Raw genomic sequence first — 20,525 nt, forward strand, 5'->3', positions numbered from 1 at the left:
GTTTTTAATGTTAGATGAGGTCTGACTTCTAAAGGGCTTAATTTTTTTTAATGTCTGAGGAAGCAGAAGTTGTACTTGGATATATTCAATGTGATATGTGTTGCCACGTCAGCATCTACCGTGAATAAAAATTAATTTGGGGAGTAATGCCTTACCTTTGACTTATCAAACCTTGCAACCTGGATGCTAACCCAGGAGCTTGGCATGATTTTCAGACTAATCAATAGTAACCTACCCCCGTATTAGCCTTTACTTTCATTATGCAGGTACAGTTTGAATTGTGATTAATAGTCCTGGTTCTAGAAGTGGAACTCCTAGATGTCAATTTTAGCTACTACTTTATTAGATGTGTGGTGTTGGGTATATCTTATTTTACCTTTATAAGCCTCAGTTTTCTCATCTATAAAACTGGGAATAATAACATTACCTAAATTATAGGGTTGTGGTGAAGGATAAAAGAAACAATGTACTTAGAGCACTTAAAACAGTTATAAATACATAGTGCTTAATACAAAATCACCAGTATTGTTTTTAATACTGTAATTATGTGTGTAATAAGAATTGCTGCCTACCACCATCTTCATCCTCTAAAAATTTAGTAGGTCCCTAAAAACCCATGCCCCCTCACCCCAGGATGCCACAAGAGTAGACTTGGTCATTTGGAGCATCCTGGTACCTACCTCATATGATAGCTTATCATATAATCAACCTATATTCTACTTTTAAAATTAGCTTCAATAAATATTGGGTCATTATACAGGAATACTTATAAAGTATATGTAAGTTATAAACAATAACAATGTAACGGATACTAATGACAGTTTAAGGAAAACATCATTACCATTGTCTTTGAAATTCCCAGAATGCTTCTCTGTGATCCCAGGGTTCTTTCCTCCCCACAGTTGTAACCACTAGCCTGAATTATGTTTAATAGTCCATTGCTTGCTTTTACAGTTTTATCACGCATATATACAAATAAATATAAACTTGATGTGAATGGAGTCATACCGAAATTTGTGATTTCCTTTTTTCACTCAGTTTAAGTTCCTAAGATTCATCCATACCGTTACAATTAGCTGTAATTCATTTTACTTTATTTTCTCTTTTCTATCATTTTTCTCTGAATGGATGTATCACAATTTATTATCCATTTACTACTGATAGCCTTTTTATTTGCTAGTAACAGTAAGTGCCACTATGAATCCTGCCATATATGTCCCCTGTTGTCCCTGACTCTAAGAATTACTGCATCTAGAGTATCTTTACCTTCACAGTAAAGATAATTTGAAATTCAGATAATTCAAAATTGTTTTTCAAAGGATTCTTCTAATTTAATTTCTACCAGCAGTGTCTAATTGTATCAGTTCCTTCACATTCTTGCCAACACTTGATATTGTCAGACTTCTGCACATTTAACAATCTAAGTTTGAAATAGTATCACAGTATGATTTTAATTTGCAATTTTTATTTTTATTTCTTTATAGGCCATTTATGTTTTTTCTGTGAATTGCCAATTCAAGTCATTAGATACTTTTCTTCAAGATTATTTGTATTCTTCATAATTTGAAGAAGTTCTGGACACTATTCTTTGCCAGATATATGTATATGTGTATATAAATAATATGTCTTCCAGTTTGTAGTTTGTTGCTGGCCTTTTCCTATTTATTAGGAGTCTTTTGAAGAGCAGAAGTACTTAATTTTACTATAGTTGAGCCTGTTAAGCTTTTTCCGTATGATTGCGCCTCCTGCCCTGTGTAAAAAATTCCACATTCTACTTTTCCTAATGGTAAAATGGATCAAATAAAAATTCCACAGTCTACTTTTCCTAATAGTGAAATGGATCAAATAAAACTCTTTCTATCATTAAAAGAGGAATAATAACGCAAGGGAAGAGGAAAGAGTTGTCTTGTCTTGGAGTTGGTTCGTTTTACATTTTTTTCTGTAAATTTTTTTTTATTGAACTATCGTTGATTTACAGCTTTTTACAGTTTTCATCTGTGGCTGCACTGCGGGTAAAAGCCAGAAACTTGCTTGTGATTACCCAGATTATTTAAAGAGAATCTTTAGTTAATAAAACTGTAATGTTTCTGTGGTGTCCACCTCTCATTTAACTTACAGAGTTTAGGTTACCCTTTTTTACTCAAATACACTAGGTGCTAGAGATATAAAGGCTGTCATAAGGAGGGGAGGCATGTGCCTGGGCTTCTACATCTGGATAGCACGTCTCACAGTTACCATGTGACTGGGGCGTGATTCAAGGCTGATGCACAGAATTACATCTGCATTTCCTTTATAATCTCAGTATTTGCTGTGTCCATATCCAGTTTATACTTGGTCCTCAATCCCCACTCTGCTCATCTACTTAGTATAATTTGGTTTATGCCTCCTCTTCCTGCTGGTCTAAACATACTGTCAAGGCAGGTTCTAACCATCCTGCTTTAGCTGAGTTTGAGGAGTTTCCTGGGATGCAGAACTCTCATTACTAAACTCAAGCTCCAGGCAGCTGGGACAAGTTGGTCACCCTCCTCTGAGGACAAGAACTGTATATATTGCATCTTTTTTTATGTTGTACAACTCTTTTCACAGTGTTTCCACATAGTCAGCCGTTTTTAAAAAAATGTGTTTTACTTTAAATTGGGAGATACTTAGTTCTGATTTGGATTCTACTAAGTCTTTTTACAAGTTATGTTTATTTCCTAGCATATAATTTCATTAAGGTGGCATTTTTCTTAAGTACGTTTAATCTTTTTAATCTGGTGACTTTAGGGTGACAGTGGACTTCCTTTACTAGCAGGGTCTACCTCCGTATGAGTGATGTATCCATTAGCCAGCATGTTTTTTTTTTTTCATTTTCACAAATACATCACAGGTTACTAATTAAAATAAATTTACTATGAATTGCAATACTAATTAACAGTTTCATTAACATCTTGCAAACTTTAATTGAAGATACTGATTTAGTTTTTGTTCTATATCAAATGTCTCTCTTTAGAATCATAGAAGTTTTAGTTGTCAAGTTTTTGACACTGTTGAATTATCCTGGAGGTGACATTTTTGTGTACAGATTGATGAGGGATTTGCTTCATGGTGTAATTTTAGAGGTGACTGAAATGGCTTCTGTAGCTGGCAGTATGTCTAACACTGGCCTAGTGTGTGCCTTAAACTCACCAATTTTCACCCATACGTTGGTTAACCCTGGTTCCCTAAACACCAATGTCTTGAGGAAGCTCAGCATATTAATACAGTTGGATTAGTACCCCTTTTAGCAGAAATTAGTTTATCAGCTGCTTTCCAAAGTAACAGCGTAGAAGAGAGAAAATTTGGACAAGAAAGGAATTGTAAGGCAGCAGGTAGGAAGCAGTCATCGGGAACACAGAATAGCAGGCCCAGAAGGCTGTGGCTGCATGCTTGGGAGATAGAGTAGGGCACCTTAAGGATATTAGCTCCAGAGACCAACTTTGCTATTCCACAATGCTCTGATCTTGGGACAAAAAGTAAAAACTTTAAAAGGTTTGATTCATGAGATTATTTTCCACTCCAGATAGAATGCAGTGGATATCTGATGTAGTTTTGTTCTAATCTAAGTGACTATTGAGAGAAGATTTCCAAATTTCTCTGATTGCCATCAGTAGGCAATGATGAAGTGGGATTTTTTTTTCCCTAGTTGCCTTTATCAGTGTCAGTGAAATGAGAGCAAGTCTCTCTATTCTTTCAAATTGGAAAGAAATCAGATCTGAATCTTTAAAAAGCAGTTGAATGTCCTTCAACCTGTAGTTCCATGTCTGATTTGTACGAAGTGGTAACTGCCTTATTAAAAGCCACCTAATCATGTTCCCTGTGATAATTCAGAGCTGGACATATCAAAAAGTGCTATAAAAAACTCACAAAATAATTTTTCTTTATCATGCCCATTTAAAACTGGACAAAACCAAAAAGTTTTTAACTCACGGTATAATTTTTTTTCTGAGAAAATATTCCCCAATTATGTGGCAAATAGATTAGGGTAACTGTTAGAATAATAGTCCAACTACTGCTACTATGGACCTTAGAATAATTTAATTTTGTCAGTTATCGTTGGCTATAGTGAAATTATATCTTAAGGTAATATATCCAAATGGGCGTCTCATAGATTGAATTGTGTCCTCTCCATAATGAAGCCCTAAACCCTAATGTAAGTATGTTTGGAGACAGGATCTTTCTAGAGGTGATTAAAGTTAAATGAGGTCATAAAGGTAGAGCCCTAATGCAATAGGACTGGTGTCCTCATAAGGAGAGGAAGAGGTGCCAGGGATGCATGCACAGAGAAATAGCCGTGAGTGGACACAGAGAGAAGATGGTCATCTACAAGCCTAGGAGAAAGTCCTCACCAGAAACCAACCCTGTCCACACCTTGATCTTGAACTTCCAGCCTCCTGAACTGCAAGAAAATAAATTTCTATTGTTTAAGCCATGCAGTCTGTGGCATTTTGTTATGGCAGCCGTAGCAAACTAATACAGCACCTAACTTTAAAATAAACATTTTGAAAACACCTCGTTTTCCCAGGGCAGATTATCACTGCTTGGCTTATGAATTAGATTCTCTGTCTTCTATTAATGGCCTTTGACCTTAGTCCTCTCCATCCCAGGTTCATAGACTGACTTCTTGTCCTCCCTGTGGGTACTCCAGCCATTTGGTCTATTGACAAGACTTTGTAAGTTTAATACAAAGCAGAAGGCCCAGGTTATAACATTGCCCTCCTTGGTGATCTGACAGGTTGCATAGGCCCTCCTCTAGGCCTCTAAGATTCCTGACACATGCTTCCAGGTTTTTGTCATCCCTGAAATTGCTTGACTCTATAATAATTGAATTACTTCAATTCAAATGATACCTGATGCTGTGGTTTGTTTTTTGGTTTTCCTAAAGGGGGAACTTGTGGATTGTTACAGAGGCCATGATAGTCTGGGATTAAATTATGCTACAAACTCCTGTTTATCCGTGGTCATCCTCTACTCTCCCCAAAACTCAACTGGAAATTTTTTATATGTTTCTCTTTAAGATAACTTCTATCCTCTACTAAGTAATCTTTTTTCTTTATTGGGGCTGGGCAAACTAGAGCTTTGGGCCGAATCTGGCCCTACACCTGTTTTTTGTCAATGAAGTTTTATTGGAACAAATCCGCACTCATTGGCTTATATGTTATCTAGGGCTGCTATCATGCTACAATGGCACAATTGAGATGTTGCAAAAAGAGCAAAAGAGACCGTAGGAGCCTAAAATATTTGCTACCTCTGCATCCATATATTACTAACACATTCACTGTCTATATTAAAAAAAAAATTAAGGAAAAAACTTCAAATCCCTGGCTGTATACTGACATCTTTGCTTGATAGCCCCAATATACTCCAATCCCTTATTAATATGTAAAGCATAAATAATGCTGAGAAACTATAACTTAGTATTGTTAAATCTTTTTTTTCAAATTATAGAAAAATTTGAGAGTAATATGACATGTCTCTAGGAGCATGTCTTTATATGTAAATATTTATATATGCCATGTGTTTAATAAAATCTTAGGAACACCAGGATTTATTGAGTAACTTCCCTTTTTAAAACAAGTATAAAACTTAAAATCAAATAAATATTCTCAGTACAGGAGTCTTGTTAGCACAAAGATGTACCTGGGTAAAGACACAGTTATTCTCTGCACTTGATCAAGCAAGTTCTCAACTTCATTAAGAGATGGTATATGTTACTTTCATCTTATCAGCCCTCTACTCATTTATTACCAGTTGACCAAGTTACAAAAGATTTTCTTTGTATTCGCATCAGATCTCATCTGTATTGGCTGATGTGGGAGTAGTAGTATTATCAGGCAAAGTTTCTCATGCCTTCTCCAGAAGCTAATTAAGTCTTGAAGGTGTTTCCTAAGCGTGATGGCTCTCAGGCAGCGTTTAATGGTTTATTTCCACATTTGTCATTACTGACTGCTAGGAAGCCTAGGTTACTAGGTCAGGAATCTAGCTTAGGGGAATGAAAAAATGGCAAACAGTCACTCGAAGCTTAAAATCCATACAGTGTGACAGGTTATTGCAGTGAATACTTAGTTTTGAGAGACTTCATTTATTATGTAGTAGCAGAATGCAGTTAGCGGAATGCTTCTGTCAGTGAACGTTACAGAATGTTTTAGTAAACCCCAGAGATTAGCTGGATGTTCATATACACTGTACGAAGGAAACAAGTTTGACACTAAAAACTATACATAATTCAGTGAAAATAAAATACCCCTAAGAGTTACCACGTCCTATAGAAAACCCATTGGTCGTCCAGAGCCTGATGTTGGTCACTCATCTCCACCATCTGGCTCTGTGCTGGTTCTTGTGTCTTAATCATAGTTTTGACAATGTACCAGGCCCTATACTAAGAGATTAACTTATAAATAATTGGATTTTTATATTTTTTTATCTGAGAATATTGAAATCAGGTTAACTAAGATGCCTTAGGTAAAATATGATTCAAACCCAATGTACAAGAATCTGAAATCTGTGCTGTTTTTAAAAATTATTTCTTTCTTGTTGAGCTGCGTTGTGTTTACCTTCTCTCCTAATCTATACTCCCATGAAAGGCAGAGACTGTGTTTTATTAATTGTTTAATTCCCCTAGTGCTTGTCAGGTGCATTTCCCACACGGTACAATCATATCTTATTCAGAGCTTTATTTTTAAAAACAGTGCAGAGACAAAATTACTTTTCAGAACCTTTTGGGAAAGGGACTTGTTGGAGATTGATATATTACTTCTCAGTAAATCCAACACTTCTGAATTTCCCCTTAACACTGGAACAAATTCCTGTTGAGCATTAGACAAAGTACTTTTCTTATCCTCAGTGGCCATGTTGTATGTAAAATATGCTCCTTCATACACCAGAATCACGCTCAACATGGCCGTGAGAGGCATGTAGAGATCAAGGCTTACTCAAAGAGTTTCAGGTTTATGCCTCTCTTCGCACGCTCACTGTAGGGCACAGAGTCATGAAGAACGTTCTGAGCAGGATTCCCACGTGAGCTCCTTAGGTGTGATTTAATTCATGTAAAATAAATTCACCTGTGTTCCTAAACCATTGTACCAGGTGGTGCATCTCAAGTTTCTTTAGCACTTTTCTATGGACCATCCACATTGTATGCACTTTGCAGCAGTAGTTCTCACGACACTGAACAAGACCTATGTTACTATCTTTGTTTTAGGGGTGATGAAACTGAGGGGTAGAAAAGTTGAGTCAATTGCCAGAGTTCAGTCTGCCAATGAGTGCCAAAATCAGCATTTAAACACCACAAATGCTCTTAACCGACCAAGCTGCACTGCCTGAAGTTTCAATTAGTATATGTTGATGTTGACGGAAAAACTGCAAGTAATAAAAAGTATATTGAATTTAACACTGTACAGTAGCTACCTTTTGCTTCAGGTTCCTTTTTAAAATTATTCTTCTGTATATTTATTATTTCCATAGTCCAAAAAGTGATTTAAGGTAGTAAAATCCTCAGTCATCTGGACATAGGAATCTGGTCATGTAAACCTTAGCTGTACCCCACCTACCGTATTGCGCATGGTGCTTCACGTGAACCTCACCCCCACTTCACTGCAAAGTTGTGCAGAGCAATCAGGGTCCAGGCCCGCTCTTTAGTCATTGGATTCATCATCAAAACGGTTTGCCTTTATCACACAAACAGTTGTGTCTTTCTCCCACTTCATGAGTCACATTCATTGCTGTGTCTCCAGTTCTGTTCCTGCACGTATTTAATACACAGAGATTTCAACAAATGTGATGACATATTTATTGTGCCTAACTTTAAGAGTGAAGGTTTCAGCCTAGTGGACTTGGTGCCATAAACACGTTGGTTTCTCATGTTTGTGGAGAAATCCAAAATTGATTTTAGGCTTCAATCCTTTGTGAAAATTCAGTCTTTTTTAATTAAGTGGGGATTTTTCTGAAGACATCTTTTATCTCTCTTTTTTTGGTGATGATAATGTAATCATAAAAACAGCTAAATAGGAGGTGTCTTGCAAGCAATCACAGTAGTCTGCAGCCTGTAAAAGTCTTTTCGAAAGCAGAAGCACTGTGTTTATAACCTTGCTGGCATGGGGTTAATTCAGAAAGTTGCTCTGTCTTTAGCTCTTGACCTCAAAATCTGTGTCCCTATAAGGAAGGAAAGAAGGGGGATGAAAGTATCTGCTCTGTCACTTGTCAGGAAATGAAAAGAAGAAATGCGACACTCAGAGTCAAGTAATATAGTGGAAACACGAATTTTCTACTGTTCAGTGCCATTACCTTCAGACGTTGTTGATATGGTAGATAAAGAAATGCTTACCTACTCTCTACAAATCATACCTACCCCTTACAATCATTGCTTTTCTTGAGCAGGGGAACATAGTGGTTGAAAAATGATTTAAATTGTTTCTGAGTTCTTTGGAGGATCTCATGTAAATTCATTAGTAATTCTGGAACCAGCTACTATGCATTTAAGTAATGAAAAATGTATTAGTTTCACTACAAAAATGTATTCGCTTCCACTCTGTAGTCAAATGAAAAATGTATTAGCCTCTATGTATAAATACATTAACATTCACTCTGTAGCATTTTCTCTTAGACGTTACTCCACTTGAACTAGTCTGTAATGCAAACACTTCTTAAAGTCTCAATGCTGAAGAATTACACTTTAAAAAAAGATTCTCTTAAGTAGCAAGAAGTATGTGTGTGTCCAGTGGTGTTTGTTTATTATAGAAAATAAGCATTCCTTCCTAAGAAAATGTTGTTTCAGAAAATATTCGCTGCTGGGTTTTTGTAGAGAAGATAGTATGATTTTTAAAACTCTGTAAATAACTACATACATTAATCATTTGGAATTTCAAAAAAAATCTAGAATTGGGAGATAAAGATATTCTTTTAAGTGGAAAGACATGGCATAAGCCACTCCATTATTGAAAAGTTTCACTTTATGTAGTAACTAAATTTGTATCAGTAAGACATACTCCTCTGCACCATCCAGGGGTATTTTTTAATTTTCATGGAACATTTTTTCTGTTGAACATTATTGTTGCACTAAGTTTAAACTGAAACCTATTCATTCCTTACTTCCCTATTTAACACCACCACTCTGGATAACTGTTTAAATCCCTTCCCCTCTGTATCTCCTTGAAAAAATAGCCTGTTATGTTTGATGGGTCAATCTGACAATCTCCAAAGGAAGATAAATCAAGTTAGAAAAAAGGAACGTGTGAGATATCAAAATGTAATTTGCAATCAAGGTATTTTCTCTTAATTTTTCTAGTTCCCATACACTTTTTTCTTTATTAACATTTTAGTCATGCCTCATCTTCCATTAAACTGTAGTTTGTAAACAATTTAAGAGTCAAAAAAAGGTGTTCTGTCTCTGTATATCTACAGGCACATTGATGTATCTGTATGTACCTAACCTCTATCCCCCTGACTTCTTTGCCATGGAATAACTGGATCTCAATTCTCTGCCCTTCCGTTCTCCAGTTGTTTTGGAAACTCCCGCCAGGGGTCCCTTGAAAGTGCCCACAGAAGGACATGCAAGCTGGAGGCCACCCAGCACTGCCTTGTTCTTTTCCTACTCCAGCTTCCTCTGGCCATGTTCAGAGGTTGTAATAATCTGTAATCTTCATGGGAACTGCCTCCACCCCTCACAGAAAGAGGAAAAGAGAGCTAATCCCAGATGCTCTCAGTACTTCCTGTCATCAGGACGTACTCCATCCCCTCTCCTCTCTGTCCCCTCTCTTCCTGCTGAACCACGTTAAATATGCCTATTTAACTTACAGAAGATAGAATGTTGATAGTCTTTAGGGATTGTGTAATCATTTTCCCAGAGTCTTACAGTTTACAACCTGATGGGGATCCATTCACCTCAAAGAGAAGAAAAACCAGGAATTGATTATCTCTGCTCCTTAAATTCTCTGAGTTAACCTGGAAATGAAGTGGTTTATAACATAAGTTTTTCTTAATGTATTTTGTTATTGGGCAGTTTCCAAAATCCCCAGCCTAAACTCATACCTGTTCATTATTTTACAGCTGCCCCCCTACTCCTCATATCAACAGTGAAATCCAAACAAGTTGATAAAATCCTAACAGAATCACAAGCATGAGGTTTTTACAAGCATCAGATGTTTTGAAGACTATTTTCTACTTCATTCAAATGCATTTTCTGCTGAAGGACAATACAGTATTAACTGTCTCAAGAGCAGTTGCTTTAGAATTAACAATACTCCCACATATACATCTCTCTGTCCATTTTTAATTATTTGTAAATGCAGTGCGTAATTTCCATTTTTTAACATACACAGGGTTTTTAAAAAGTTAAGCTAGTGTCTTCCTTTGCCCTACTTCTAAGACAGGGAGAATACACACATTTTGGTTACTATTGAATTTGAAAGTCATACCTGGAACCAAAAGTCTTTGCACTTTTCAACTGTATGACCTTGAACAAAATTGTTAATCTATAAATTCTAGCTCTACAGTCGAGGTAGATAAATGATAGTCTATAATGAGTTATATGTATAAACTGTCAAGCAGAGTGCAACACATACTGTGGGAACTAAGCAAATGGTAGCTCTTGTTTTCCTCAAGCTCGACTTTAACTTCTAGCTCTTTAGGTAAATTCCTCCATTGGCCTCTGCCTTACTGCTCACTCTCATTTGGCTTCAGATTCATCATGACTCCATGTATGCTGCCGACTGAAATAAAAACACAATAAAAAAAAACAAAAAACAAACAAACAAAAAAAACACACAAAGGGAGAGTTGTGAGTTTCAGTTTCATGGGGACTTACTGAGGACTATAGCCCATGAGACAGCCTCTCAGATAGCTCTAAGGAACTTCTCCAAAGGGGTAGGTCGGGAGGTCAGTATAAACTTCATTTTGTCAAAGGGAGTCCGTGCAACCAAGCACGCATCTCAGTAGAAGGTTGCTGCTAGTCACGGGGAACAGGTATCTTAGTTAATGGTTTTAGTGTTTTCTAAGTATGGGAAGATGCAAGAATCCAGGTTCATAAAAAATTTCTCCTGGAAATATCCAACTATTTGAAGGCCTATTCTGCCAGTTTTCCCAGAGTACAGGGTGCCTCATTCCTGATCTCCACCCTGAACTCCTTTCAGAGTGTGTTAAAGGTGAGCAGTAGCTAGTGACTCAATCCTTTTAGAGCCTGATGGCTAGTGACATGCTTCAGCTGGCATGCTTAAAATCTCTCAGTGTAATATTGTGACTTATAATAAGAAATCTATGTATATGGCTTTCATCCTCATTTCTGGCACAAAAACCCTACGTGATGAGAGTGATAAAGTTGTCTTAACATTTATAACATACCCCTTTGAACCACACCTGTGGTCCTATCTACCTCCCTCCACAATCATGGGTCTGTTTATCCTCTTCCATGTTTTCTTTTTTCTATGATATTTATAAGACTTTTCACCTACCATATATTTTATGTATTATGTTTGCTTATTGTATTTCCCTCCTGCTAGAATATAAGCTCTTCAAAGGCGGACATCTTTGTTTTATCCACTCATGTATCCCAAGTACCAAGAACAGTGCCTAGCACAAAGCAGGCACTCAGTAAATTCTTCTTGAATGAATACATGAATAAATGGGTGAGACTATCTGAAGTAAATGCCTCTGGAAAATTTAACACATGAGTGTTTTGTTGGGGGAGGAGGGAGGTTTGTTACTACTGCTGTTTCGATGCAAGGTTGGAATACAGAAGGGAAAAGAGAATCTTACAAGTTATCTCCCTTTGTGCAGATAAAGCCAAATGACTGAATGGTAGACCAAATGGACTGCTTGTTTGGACATTTTTTAAAATAATAGCTTAAGGAAAAACTAAGCTATTTGACTTCCACCTCCTCTCCCCTTGCTAGAGCTGAAATTGTCAAAAAGGCACATAATACACACTTGTTTTTTTTAAAAGAACTTAGTTAATTGAATTCAATGAACCAAAAATACAATGAAAATCATCAACATTTACATGTAAAACAAAATCTGTTTTTTGTCTGACTTAAAGGGGGTGTAGCTGGGGACTAAAGGATTACAAGCAAGTAAGAGAATGATCTGACATTGCTTTTCTTTCCATGCAAGCTTTCTGAACTCTGAAATGACAGTGTTTGGAAAATTCATTACATGATGGTAAAGTGTGACAAGATGAAGAGTTTAAATTGAGTAACAGAAGCAAACCTTAACATATCTGTCGTGCGTGAGAACTACTGTGGAGACAGCAGAGCAAAAGCTGAATTCTATAACAATGCTCTACTCCTTAGGAAACAACATTCTCTGTCTTCAGAGATTTGGAAGGCCGTTTATAGATTGATTAGCATGGAAAGAATAGGTTTTTCACCAAAAGGTGATATGCAGTTTTTGGACAGAAATATGTCTGGCCGGGATTATGTAATCAGGAAACGGTAGGTTTGTGGAAACACTAGGATGTGAAAGAAGAAAAAAAATGTAGTTAAGAACCGGTGGTTACCTGGTAAAGTACTTAGGGAAGATTGGGTGATGGTAAATATTACTTGGGAACAAATATAAAGCTGAACAATGACTGACGTATAAATAGAATCAAGAGCAGCTCTTTGATATCCAGGGGCAGCTAATATCTGAGTGCGTGTGCATGTGTATATATAAAACACATATACACACATATACTTATAACAAGCACACACAGTGTATGTGTATACGACCAACACTAGGAAGATTCTTAGTCAAAAATACGAACATCACTATTCAGCTCTCGGCATCAAATTTTCCATTACTGATGGCTAATTCTTTTATTGTTGAATGACTTTGGAAGCAGAGGGTCCTTTGTAATAATTCTAATTATATGAATTATTAATAATTCTAATAACAAGTCCTAAGATTGTACGTCCTCGTAAGGATTGTAAGACCTCTTTTTAAATGTGCCATATTTGTCAGGCCACTTTCCTCTCTGACCGCAGGCAGCATTAGAGTGCTGGGCAGGGGCTAAGAGGGAAGAGGATAGGGTGATTAAAGGGAAAAAAGAAAAATTGGAGGTGGTCATGCAGACTTTTCTTGATTTTTCAATTCTGTACTGTCGCAGACCTAAGAAGAATTCTGCCAGATTGTTCATTACAATTTAGCGTATTCATTAAATAAATCTGATACACAACTCCAAGTACATGTTTCAAAACAAATGCAACAACTGCATCGCTTTTTTTTTTAGTTTTACAAATTGGGTATTACTGTTTGTTTGTTTTTTTTTTTTTTTTTTTTTTATTCTTTGCCTCTGAGTCCTTGTGGGATTTTTTTTTTTTTTTAATTCAGACAGAAAGTCACAAAAATTATACTCATCCTCATCAGTTCACTCAGTCCCATGTAATTAATTGTTTTTTTTCATCTTGATCTTTTGTTAGCACTTTTATGAGTTCATCAGTTTTTCATCAGAATTCTGAAAATGCTTATTCATTCAGTTCAGCAGTACAGTCAGTTACCAGAAACCTGTACTTGTCAGAGTCTTTTCCATGAATTTCTTGAAGATGAAACCCTTTTATAGGAACATATTTGCAAAATCATCAGAGTACACCCAGAACTGTCTGTAAATGACAAAAGACTTAAAAATGACCACGGTAAAAGATTTGATGAAAGTTCATAATAATGCAGTTGACAAGAAAATTAGTTATTTCTGAGATATACATTTTAAAGTAATAACTAGGATTATTACTTATAGCATTATACCAGAACATATAAGATTTTTAGAAATTTCATGTAATGTCTGAAACATTTATATTAACATATTTCCATACATATTTCCATACAAGTACAAATATAAGATTTTTAGAAATTTCATGTAATGTCTGAAACATTTATATTAACATATTTCCATACATATTTCCATACAAATAGAAATATAAGATTTTTAGAAATTTCATGTAATGTCTGAAACATTTATATTAACATATTTCCATACAAATAACCCAATGAAAGTTTAGTATTAGTTGTTTTGTTTGTTTTTTTATACTGCAGGTTCTTATTAGGCGTCAATTTTATACACATCAGTGTATACATGTCAATCCCAATCGCCCAATTCAGCACACCACCATCCCCACCTCACCGCAGTTTTCCCCCCTTGGTGTCCATATGTCCATTCTCTACATTTGTGTCTCAACTTCTGCCCTGCAAACTGGCTCATCTGTACCATTTTTCTAGGTTCCACATACATGCATTAATATATGATATTTGTTTTTCTCTTTCTGACTTACTTCGCTCTGTATGACAGTCTCTAGATCCATCCACGTCTCAACAAATGACTCAATTTCGTTCCTTTTTATGGCTGAGTAATATTCCATTGTATATATGTACCACATCTTCTTTATCCATTCGTCTGTTGATGGGCATTTAGGTTGCTTCCATGACCTGGCTATTGTAAATAGTGCTGCAATGAACATTCGGGTGCATGTGTCTTTTTGAATTACGGTTTTCTCTGGGTATATGCCCAGTAGTGGGATTGCTGAGTCATATGGTAATTCTATTTTTAGTTTTTTAAGGAACCTCCATATTGTTCTCCATAGTGGCTGTATCAATTTACATTCCCACCAACAGTGCAAGAGGGTTCCCTTTTCTCCACACCCTCTCCAGCATTTGTTGTTTGTAGATTTTCTGATGATTCCCATTCTAACAGGAGTGAGGTGATACCTCATTGTAGTTTTGATTTGCATTTCTCTAATAATTAGTGATGTTGAGCAGCTTTTCATGTGCTTCGTGGCCGTCTGTATGTCTTCTTTGGAGAAATGTCTATTTAGGTCTTCTGCCCATTTTTGGATTGGGGTGTTTGTTTCTTTGATATTGAGCTGAATGAGCTGTTTATATATTTTGAAGATTAATCCTTTGTCCGTTGATTCATTTGCAAATATTTTCTCCCATTCTGAGGGTTGTCTTTTCGTCTTGTTTATGGTTTCCTTTGCTGTGCAAAAGCTTTGAAGTTTCATTAGGTCCCACTTGTTTATTTTTGTTTTGATTTCCATTACTCTAGGAGGTGGATCAAAAAAGATCTTGCTGTGATTTATGTCAAAGAGTGTTCTTCCTATGTTTTCCTCTAAGAGTTTTATAGTGTCCAGTCTTACATTTAGGTCTCTAATCCATTTTGAGTTTATTTTTGTGTATGGTGTTAGGGAGTATTCTAATTTCATTCTTTTACATGTAGCTGTCCAGTTTTCCCAGCACCACTTATTGAAGAGACTGTCTTTTCTCCATTGTATATCTTTGCCTCCTTTGTCATAGATTAGTTGACCATAGGTGCGTGGGTTAATCTCTGGGCTTTCTATCTTGTTCCATTGATCTATGTTTCTGTTTTTGTGCCAGTACCATATTGTCTTGATTACTGTAGCTTTGTAGTATAGTCTGAAGTCAGGGAGTCTGATTCCTCCAGCTCCATTTTTTTGCCTCAAGACTGCTTTGGCTATTCGGGGTCTTTTGTGTCTCCATACAAATTTTAAGATGATTTGTTCTAGCTCCGTAAAAAATGCCATTGGTAATTTGATAGGGATTGCATTGAATCTGTAGATTGCTTTGGGTAGTATACTCATTTTCACAATGTTGATTCTTCCAATCCAAGAACATGGTATATCTCTCCATCTGTTGGTATCATCTTTAATTTCTTTCATCAGTGTCTTATAGTTTTCTGCATACAGGTCTTTTGTCTCCCTAGGTAGGTTTATTCCTAGGTATTTTATTCTTTTTGTTGCAATGGTAAATGGGAGTGTTTCCATAATTTCTCTTTCAGATTTTTCATCATTAGTGTATAGGAATGCAAGAGATTTCTGTGCATTAATTTTGTATCCTGCAACTTTACCATATTCATTAATTAGCTCTAGCAGTTTTCTGGTGGCAGTTTTAGGATTCTCTATGTATAGTATCATGTCATCCGCAAACAGTGACAGTTTTACTTCCTCTTTTCCAATTTGTATTCCTTTTATTTCTTTTTCTTCTCTGATTGCCGTGGCTAGGACTTCCAGAACTATGTTGAATAATAGTGGTGAGAGTGGACATCCTTGTCTCGTTCCTGATCTTAGAGGAAATGCTTTCAGTTTTTCACCATTGAGAATGATGTTTGCTGTGGGTTTGTCATATATAGCCTTTATTATGTTGAGGTAGGTTCCTTCTATGCCCACTTTCTGGAGGGTTTTTATCAGAAATGGGTGTTGAATTTTGTCAAAAGCTTTTTCTGCATCTATTGAGATGATCATATGGTTTTTATTCTTCAATTTGTTAATATGGTGTATTACATTGATTGATTTGCGTATATTGAAAAATCCTTGCATCCCTGGGATAAATCCCACTTGATCGTGGTGTATGATCCTTTTAATGTGTTGTTGGATTCTGTTTGCTAGTATTTTGTTGAGGATTTTTGCGTCTATATTCATCAGTGATATTGGTCTGTAATTTTCTTTTTTTGTAGTGTCTTTGTCTGGTTTTGGTATCAGGGTGATGGTGGCCTCATAGAATGAGTTTGGGAGTGTTCCTTGCTCTGCAATTTTTTGGAAGAGTTTGAGAAGGATGGGTGTTAGCTCTTCTCTAAATGTTTGATAGAATTCACCTGTGAAGCCATCTGGTCCTGGACTTTTGTTTGTTGGAAGATTTTTAATCACAGTTTCAATTTCATTACTTGTGATTGGTCTGTTCATATTTTCTGTTTCTTCCTGATTCAGTCTTGGAAGGTTATACCTTTCTAAGAATTTGTCCATTTCTTCCAGGTTGTCCATTTTATTGGCATAAAGTTGCTTATAGTAGTCTCTTAGGATGTTTTGTATTTCTGCAGTGTCTGTTGTAACTTCTCCTTTTTCATTTCTGATTTTATTGATTTGAGTCCTCTCCCTCTTTTTCTTGATGAGTCTGGCTAATGGCTTATCAATTTTGTTTATCTTCTCAAAGAACCAACATTTAGTTTTATTGATCTTTGCTCTTGTTTTCTTTGTTTCTATTTCATTTATTTCTGCTCTGATCTTTATGATTTCTTTCCTTCTGCTAACTTTGGGTTTTGTTTGTTCTTCTTTCTCTAGTTTCTTTAGGTGTAAGGTTAGATTGTTTACTTGAGATTTTTCTTGTTTCTTTAGGTAGGCTTGTATAGCTATAAACTTCCCTCTTAGAACCGCTTTTGCTGCATCCCATAGGTTTTGGGTCGTCGTGTTTTCATTGTCATTTGTCTCTAGGTATTTTTTTATTTCCTCTTTGATTTCTTCAGTGATCTCTTGGTTATTTAGTAACGTATTGTTTAGCCTCCATGTGTTTGTCTTTTTTACGTTTTTTTCCCTGTAATTCATTTCTAACCTCATAGCGTTGTGGTCAGAAAAGATGCTTGGTATGATTTCAATTTTCTTAAATTTACTGAGGCTTGATTTGTGACCCAAGATGTGATCTATCCTGGAGAATGTTCCGTGCGCACTTGAGAAGAACGTGTAATCTGCTGTTTTTGGATGGAATGTCCTATATATATCAATTAAATCTATCTGGTCTATTGTGTCATTTAAAGCTTCTGTTTCCTTATTTATTTTCATTTTGGATGATCTGTCCATTGGTGTAAGTGAAGTGTTAAAGTCCCCCACTATTATTGTGTTACTGTCGATTTCCTCTTTTATAGCTGTTAGCAGTTGCCTTATGTATTGAGGTGCTCCTATGTTGGGTGCATATATATTTATAATTGTTATATCTTCTTCTTGGATTGATCCCTGAATCATTATGTAGTGTCCTTCCTTGTCTCTTGTAACATTCTTTATTTTAAAGTCTATTTTATCTGATATGAGTATAGCTACTCCAGCTTTCTTTTGATTTCCATTTGCATGGAATATCTTTTTCCATCCCCTAACTTTCAGTCTGTATGTGTCCCTAGGTCTAAAGTGGGTCTCTTGTAGACAGCATATATATGGGTCTTGTTTTTGTATCCATTCAGCCAGTCTATGTCTTTTGGTTGGGGCGTTTAATCCATTCACGTTTAAGGTAATTATCGATATGTATGTTCCTATGACCATTTTCTTAATTGTTTTGGGTTTGTTTTTGTAGGTCCTTTTCTTCTCTTGTGTTTCCCACTTAGAGAAGTTCCTTTAGCATTTGTTGTAGAGCTGGTTTGGTGGTGCTGAATTCTCTTAGCTTTTGCTTGTCTGTAAAGCTTTTGATTTCTCCATCAAATCTAAATGAGATCCTTGCCGGGTAGAGTAATCTTGGTTGTAGGTTCTTCCCTTTCATCACTTTAAGTATATCATGCCACTCCCTTCTGGCTTGTAGAGTTTCTGCTGAGAAATCAGCTGTTAACCTTACGGGAGTTCCCTTGTATGTTATTTGTCGTTTTTCCCTTGCTGCTTTCAATAATTTTTCTTTGTCTTTACTTTTTGCCACTTTGATTACTATGTGTCTCGGCGTGTTTCTCCTTGGGTTTATTCTGTATGGGACTCTCTGCGCTTCCTGGACTTGGGTGGCTATTTCCTTTCCCATGTTAGGGAAGTTTTCGACTATAATCTCTTCAAATATTTTCTCTGGTCCTTTCTCTCTCTCTTCTCCTTCTGGGACCCCTATAATGCGAATGTTGTTGCGTTTAATGTTGTCCCAGAGGTCTCTTAGGCTGTCTTCATTTCTTTTCATTCTTTTTTCTTTAGTCTGTTCTGCAGCAGTGAATTCCACCATTCTGTCTTCCAGGTCACTTATCCGTTCTTCTGCCTCAGTTATTCTGCTATTGATTCCTTCTAGTGTAGTTTTCATTTCAGTTATTGTATTGGTCATCTCTGTTTGTTTGTTCTTTAATTCTTCTAGGTCTTTGTTAATCATTTCTTGCATCTTCTCAATCTTTGCCTCCATTCTTATTCCGAGGTCCTGGATCATCTTCACTATCATTATTCTGAATTCTTTCTCTGGAAGGTTGCCTATCTCCACTTCATTTAGTTGTTTTTCTGGGGTTTTTTCTTGTTCCTTCATCTGGTACATAGCCCTCTGCCTTTTCATCTTCTCTATCTTTCTGTAACTGTGGTTTTTGGTCCACAGGCTGCAGGATTGTAGTTTTTCTTGCTTCTGTTGCCTGCCGTCTCGTGGTTGAGGCTATCTAAGAGGCTTGATGGGAGGCCTGTTTTTTTTTTTTAACGTCTTTATTGGAGTATAATTGCTTTACAATGGTGTGATAGTTTCTGCTGTATCACAAGGTGAATCAGCTATACATATGCATATATCCCCATATCCCCTCCCTCTTCCATCTCCCTCCCACCCACCCTCCCTATCCAGCCCCTCTAGGTGTTCACAAAGCACTGAGTTGATCTCCCTGTGCTATGCCCTGCTCCCCACTAGCTATCTGTTTTACATTTGGTAGTGTATATATGTCCATGCCACTCTCTCACTTCGTCCCAGCTTACCCTTCCCCCCACTGTGTCCTCAAGTCCATTCTCTACGTCTGCATCTTTACTCCTGTCCTGCCCCTAGGTTCTTCAGAACCTTTTTTTTTTTTTAGATTCCATATATATGTGTTAGCCTACGGTATTTGTCTTTTTGTATGACAGACTCTAGGTCCATCCACCTCACTACAAATAACTCAATCTCGTTTCTTTTTATGGCTGAGTAATATTCCGTTGCATATATGTGCCACATCTTCTTTTTGTTTTTTTTAAGATAAAACATAGTTTTATTCCTTTACCTATTGGGGAAGAACATGATCTCTGAGCCTTGTTTTCAAATTATGATACTATTGTTTTACACCCAAATATATTGAAAAAGTATTAAGTAAACAAAAATTAAGTAAATATAGCCTTTTAAAAAACAAAATATAGCTTTAAGTAACAAGGCCTGCAAGGGGCAGGGCATATTTCAATTGACATTCCTAGTTAACAGAATGAGATAAAGAACAAATACTAAAAAAATTTTTTACTGTGTATTAGTACACTGTCTCCCCAAATTTTAAGTGTATAGTACTGAACATACCTAAATCTTTCTCAGAATTAAGGATACTGAAGCTTCGGAGGTAATCATTGGAACATCATTTTCAACAAATAGAGTAATGTAGATTTAGACGTAGTAAGAGGTGTATGTATCCATTCATCTTTCGATGGACTATTAGATTGCTTCCATGTCCTGGCTATTGTAAATAGTGCTGCAGTGAAGATTATGGTACATGACTCTTTTTGAATTATGGTTTTCTCAGGGTATATGCCCAGTAGTGGGATTGCTGGGTCATATGGTAGTTCTATTTTTTAGTTTTTTAAGGAACCTCCATACTGGTCTCCATAGTGGCTGTATCAATTTACATTCCCAACAACAGTGCAAGAGGGTTCCCTTTTCTACACACCCTCTCCAGTATTTATTGTTTGTAGATTTCTTGATGATGACCATTCTAACTGGTGTGAGGTGATACCTCATTGTAGTTTTGATTTGCATTTCTCTACTAATAAGTGATGTTGAGCAGCTTTTCATGTGCTTCTTGTCCATCTGTATGTCTTCTTTGGAGAAATGTCTATTTAGGTCTTCTGCCCATTTTTGGATTGGGTTGTTTGCTTTTTTGATATTAA

At 36.3% G+C, this 20,525-nt stretch overlaps 1 protein-coding gene and 1 long non-coding RNA gene across 9 annotated transcripts in view; one reads left to right on the forward strand and one right to left on the reverse strand.

The window, feature by feature from the left end:
* The window catches only part of CNTN4 (contactin 4), a 928,656-nt gene that overhangs the window by 505,451 nt on the left and 402,680 nt on the right, over positions 1–20,525 (forward strand). The window lies entirely within an intron of this gene.
* LOC309637602 lies at positions 10,808–19,247 on the reverse strand. Its single transcript, XR_014250697.1, has 2 exons — positions 19,097–19,247; positions 10,808–13,235 (listed from the first exon to the last, which is right to left on the reverse strand). It is a non-coding gene; the product is annotated as an uncharacterized lncRNA (long non-coding RNA).

The sequence above is a fragment of the Balaenoptera physalus genome, assembly GCF_965194825.1.
Source record: "Balaenoptera physalus genome assembly, chromosome: 11".
Classification (NCBI taxonomy): domain Eukaryota; kingdom Metazoa; phylum Chordata; class Mammalia; order Artiodactyla; family Balaenopteridae; genus Balaenoptera; species Balaenoptera physalus.